The sequence below is a fragment of the Octodon degus genome, unplaced genomic scaffold (assembly GCF_000260255.1).
Source record: "Octodon degus isolate 3935 unplaced genomic scaffold, OctDeg1.0 scaffold00004, whole genome shotgun sequence".
Taxonomy (NCBI): domain Eukaryota; kingdom Metazoa; phylum Chordata; class Mammalia; order Rodentia; family Octodontidae; genus Octodon; species Octodon degus.
This window is the reverse complement of record NW_004524580.1, coordinates 19977694-19983693: the sequence shown is the minus strand read 5'-3', so window position 1 is coordinate 19983693 and position 6000 is coordinate 19977694.

The window sequence follows — 6000 nt, the reverse complement described above, 5'->3', positions numbered from 1 at the left end:
AAACTGTCCTACCAATTTGATTTGAAACTGTCTCATTGATATTTGTTTCTCAATAAAATTATGGGGAAGAAAAGAATCACAGTGGTGATTCTCATGAACAGGGAGCACAGTGGCACATAAATCAAAGCAAGCAACTTTGTTGACCAAGATCAGAGATCCTTGAGAACCATCTCTTGGTCCATCATTGCTAGGATTTGGTCCATAAGCTCATTAGGGTCAATAACAGCAAAATAGTCATATAACTTTTATAGAGGTTCCTAAAGAAGTCCTCAAATACAATTATCAGAATCATAGTTACTAGTTACACAACTCGCTTCTTAGTTTCGCTCTGAGCTGGTGTTGCTAAGGTTATTTTATAAGAAGTTTAAATGTAATCTACAAGGAAATGTGGCTAGTACTACCTAACAATCAAACAATGACAGGTGTCATTGAGTTCCTTTCTAAAAAAGAATGGCATAGTGAAGTCTTTTCTATATCCCCTATTTAACAAATGAAGACATAAAACTCAGAACAGTCAAAATATATTCTCAGTCATGCAGCGATTGGGAAGGGGAAGTAACAATTCGGTGAGACACCATTACATTTTATATTTCAACTGTCCCCCCAAAGTCACACATGTCTGGAAAATGATTGAATCATGAGGTTCTATATTCATCAAGGGATTTACTAATGATGGTTTCAGGGTTTTCTGTGTTGTTAGGGCCTTAGGTAGCTTGCTGGAGGGAGTCTCTTTACAAGGGCGTTACCTGGAAGGTTGTATTCCTGTCCCCAACTTCACTCCTCTCTGCTTCCCGGCTGCCACAGTAGGCCACCTTTATGAGACCACACTTTTCTGCCATCTGGCTTCTACCCTGGAGCCAGCCAGTCTTCGATTGACAATGTGGACCAAAGAACTCCTCCTCCATAAACATATGAGTGAAAATTATTTTCTGCCCGCAATGAGAACAGGACTAATCCAGACATTGGAATTGCAGTGTGTCCTTTTTCACTGTATTGTCCTCCCTTTTTTGATTTGAAGTCATAAGGGACTGGGTTTGGATGAAAGATTTTGCTGATGCATGACATTTTATACAACTTCTTAGTTTTAAAAACTATCTCTATACTGTCCAAGAACATTTAAATGTAATGCTTAAGCTCTGTGCTGCTGCCACTCCTTTTTCTTTTTATCTGATCTGGACCACAGGCCAGCTTGATAGAGGTGACCTGATCTACCAAGCACAGTAGCTCCATGTAGCAGATGTTAGGAGGAAGGCCAGGTATTGAGTTATTCTTATGCACTGATGGAGACTGAAATTTCTGAGTTTCACAAACACTAAACTGCAAACTGTTTTGGGAAATCATTGCAAGAGCTTCATACCTATGACTGATCGATCAACTGATTAATTGCATGTCACATGCACACAATGAGGGGAAACACTTACTTGGACAACCCTGTCCTCATCTTATATACCTTGACTCGCTGTAATATGATGGGATGAAAGTGAATCTTAACTGAGAACAATGCACTCTGTCCTTATGTGCTTCACACATTGAGTTAAAGTGTTTCCTTTGTGATCTAAGCAATGACAAATGACATCAAGGACAGCAATGTGTAATACAAAAACCACACTTGAATACCTCTCATCTTGGTCTTCTAAATGTGTACCATTTCTAACGTCTTACCAATCATGACTGTATTCTTGTTAAAATAAATTTTTTGAAAAATTAAAAATAAAAACAAAGAAAGAAAAAATTAAGGTTTTTTCAAACAAAGGTACTATTCAACTATTTGTCTACTCTTGCATAACTATATCTGTTAATCTGAACAGATTTGATGATAAAAATAGATAATAAAACAACCATTATTAATTGACTATTCTTGTTTTGAAAATCTGTTACATATGTATTGTTGTATTTTACCCTGTTTCTGTCTTTGTTTCTGCTACTTGTTTTTACTCTTCAAAATAAAATTAAATTAAATTTTAAAAAGTTTCCTTGAACATAAAGATTTTCAGTTTCCTTTTGCTATTATATTTGTACAATGGTTCCAGATGAGCAAAAGAATAAATATTACTTAATTACTTTTAGTACATATAAGGATTTATCAAAAATAATGAATGAGAAGATGGCTCAGTGGAATAAGTCCTTACCTAGCAAGTGCAAGAGCCTGAGTTCAATCCCTGGTTCCACCAAAAAAAAGAAAAAAAGAATGAATATACTAGTGAGTAGAAGATTGCATGGATTCTCTGTCATTTAAGGGATACTCTTCACTTAATAAATATGCATGCTACATGTAAGCATTTTAATTAGGGATATAATAATATACTGCTTCTATTCTCTAGGAATTTACCATTTTATAGGAAAGATATAAATAATCACAAAGCAAAATCTAGGAAGGAACATCAAGGAAGTAGAACCCAGGCAATTCCAGAGGGTGAGGAACAACTGTAGTGGAGAAGCGACTTTGTTGAGATGTGAGGCGAGGGTACCTGAAGCACGGGAGGAAGGTGGCGGCTTGTGCTTACAGCCTCCATCCAACAAAGAGAGTGCAGCCTGCACCAAGCACGAGGCCAAGCCACTTAGCTGAGGTGAAAGAGAGCAGGTGACGCAGATGTGTACTCAGGATTGAGGTAGACTGGAGGAGGGAGACCCAGCAAGACCGCTTGTGTCAACAGGAAATTCATGTAAGTTGGAGATAATAAGTTACATTTGTCAAGTGTTCCAGTTATATCTTACCTGGTTTTAAAGTAATTGATTAATATGTAAAGCAACTCAAGCACATTTAATTAAGTGGACATCATTATTAACATTATTGTTGTCAGCTCTTCTGCAATATACCAGGCTGCTGTGCAGTAAATTCTGAAGTTTGTGTCTGTTAAAACCACTTATTCTACTCACTTTCATTCAGAGATGCAGGACATTTCCCAGTGTATAGTCAAGATTAAAAATATGAACTTCAGGGGCCAGTGAGATAGCTCAGTGGACTAAAGCACCTGCTTAGGCAAGCTTAGACAAGTGCAGGGACCATGGTTCAATTCCTGGCCCACAAGCTGCCAGAGCAGGCTGAGCTGGCCCCAGAGCAGGCTGAGCTGGCCAAAATCTGAGCATAGTGATGCATGCCTGTAATCCCAGAACTAGGGAGGCTGAAAGCAAGAGGATCACCACAAGTCCAAGCTGCAGGGCCAGCCAAATAGCTCAGCAGATTAAAGTGCCTACAAGCAGGCACAGGGTTCAGGGTTCAATCCCTGGGCCTGCCATGCTGGCCTTGCCCCCAGGGCATGCTGAGATGGCACATGAGACTGGGCATGGTGGCATGCACCTGTAATGCCAGCTCTTGGGAGACTGTAAACAGGAGAATCACTATGAGTCCGATCTAGTAGTGAGACCCTGAACACACTGTAGACCCTTCCTTAAAATACAGAAAAAGAAAAGAAGTCCAAGCTGCATAGTGAGACCCTGTAACAACTAAATACGTAAAAAAAGAACAACTTCAGCAAGCATACTTATTTTAAAATATAATACCTCCTTCTATTCTAAAGACACACAAAAATTTATTGAAATATATTCACTTTCATTGTAAATACAATTTTAATATGTAGAGTAAAAATTTATACACACACACACACACACACACACACACACAGAGATTTTGTGGATCTTTTTGTGAGAATAATTTGGGTCCAGAAACAGAATGCTTCAGGCTTTATTGGTTGTGAAAGCTTTCTTAATCATACCTTCTTTCTATATGTTTTGACAAGGAAAATTTCTACAAAAGTTACAAAAACATATGAAGACATAATATATATGTTTAATTATATAACCCAGTATAATAGACAACATCAATTATAATATATCATAGAAGATTTGGCTTTCTGAATGGTCTCTAGCATATATAGTGGGCAGTCCTAGGACCTGGAAGCTCACTAAAAAGAAGAAATACTGTATGGAAACAGAATCAAATCAAAAAGATATATAGATAGATAGATAGATAGATAGATAGATAGAGATAGAGATAGAGATAGAGATAGAGATAGAGATAGAGATATCTGTATTTTAGTAATTACCAACCTTAGGGGATACAATAAAGTCCTTCTTTCTATTTCATAGCTCATAAAACTGATAGTGAGAGGCAAAGTTCTTCGCCACAGCATGCCTGATGATTGACTTACAATGAAATCAATGTCTTCTGTTCCATATCCTCCTTCTACTCCCCCCTTCCTTTATTCCATGTGCATGTATTAAAATCGCTGACACTGATTTTGTAGAGGCTTATCTTACATGTTTAGTTAAAAACATAAGTACGTATTTGGTATAATGGATACTCTATCTCCACTTCCTAATACCAAAATCTCTGTTTCTAAAGACTAGAAGGAAGGGCTAGCGCGATATCTCAGTGGAGTAAGTGCCTGCTTAGACAAGCGCAGGGATTGGGGTTCAAATCCTGGTACCACATGCCACGCTGGCCCTATCCCTGGACTTGCTAAACCAGCCACCAAGTCTGGGCATGGTGGCGTGCACCTGTAATCCCAGCACTGGAGAAGTGAAAACAGGAGGGTCACTACAAGTCCACGTGGTGTACCAAATACGTAAAAATAAATAAATAAATAAATTAAATAAATAAAGACTACAGCTCATCATGTTACAGTAATCCCTTCCCCTTTGCACAGGTCTCAGGACTTTTCGGTTATTTTCCTGCCTGAGGAGTGCTCTGAGTTTCCTATATTGATGAATATTTTGAAAAACAAAAATTATAATATTTTTCTCCAAATAGCTTCTTTTCTTTGTTTCCATATTTCTATGTTAATGTTAATGAGTGCAACATGCTTCCTGTCACTGAAGATTTCAAACTTAGTGTGATTTTGAGATCTTTTTTTACTACTCTAACATAAAAAAAAATGATTAAATCAATCATCTCCTGCAGTGGAGTGTGATGCTGTCTTTCCTTCTTGTTTTCTGAAGTACCGATCTGAAGACAATCACCCCATTTGCAATGTGCATTTATCTACTCGGGAAAAGATTGACCCCTTCTGCCCTTATTGTAATCTGCAACAAACTGGATGCTAAAACTTCTCCAGTGATGGCTACATGTTTACATCAAGTGAAAAGGTTAGGATGAATTAACCGAAACATTTATTCAATGCATCAATCCTTCATTTATACGCAATACGTGGTCATGACGAATGGATATCTATTATATATCTATTGTACATATATTATGTATATACAGGTTACCTGGATTCCTGCTGCATATTGCTTTGTGCACCAGCATTTTTATTTTAAATACTCATAACCCCAAGTGTCCAGAGATATGGTTTAATAGATACTTTTATCCCCTTCTACTGAGTTCCCAGTTGTACTCCTGCGGGCTTCGGCGATCATTGCTGGGTGTCTCCAGCATGCTCTGATAGAGTAGCCACACTGCCCTAGAAGGCCCTGGACTCTTCCAGAACTCTCATACCGGCCCTATTCTTTTCTCCCCCTGCTTCTTTGCTGAGCCTGTTTTTCTGGCCGCCAGAGTGCTTGCCAAGCGGTAACACCACGCTGCCATCGGTCAGCTTTCTGTACAGGATCAGAGCTAACAGAAAATGTATGCGAGTCTGTACAGTTACCCAAGAGGCTGCATTAGGTGAACCTACAAGGTGGAGCAGGAGCGTCTACAACAGCTGCGTTTTGAAGAGAGCCAGATAGGGGCCAGGGAGATGGCTCACTAGAATAAGCACTTCCCCGGCAAGCGCAAGGGTCCGAGTTCAATCCCCGGCTCCACCAAAAAAAAAAAAAAAAAAAGAAAACAAAACAGAGAGCCAGATCTAGTAGCTGCTCAGCCGAAGAACAATGAAGTCAAAGGGCACGAGCGAACAAGGAAGCAGTGCTGAGGTCAAAAGACTAGAGCGCCACAGGAGATTCGCTGAAGCCAGTTGCTGTTGGAAAGCTGCAGAATTTGGAAACCCAATGGCGCATTCCTGTCCGCAGGTGATACCACCGCAGAGGACCTGACCACTCAGGAAGCCTGGAGCTCTTCAG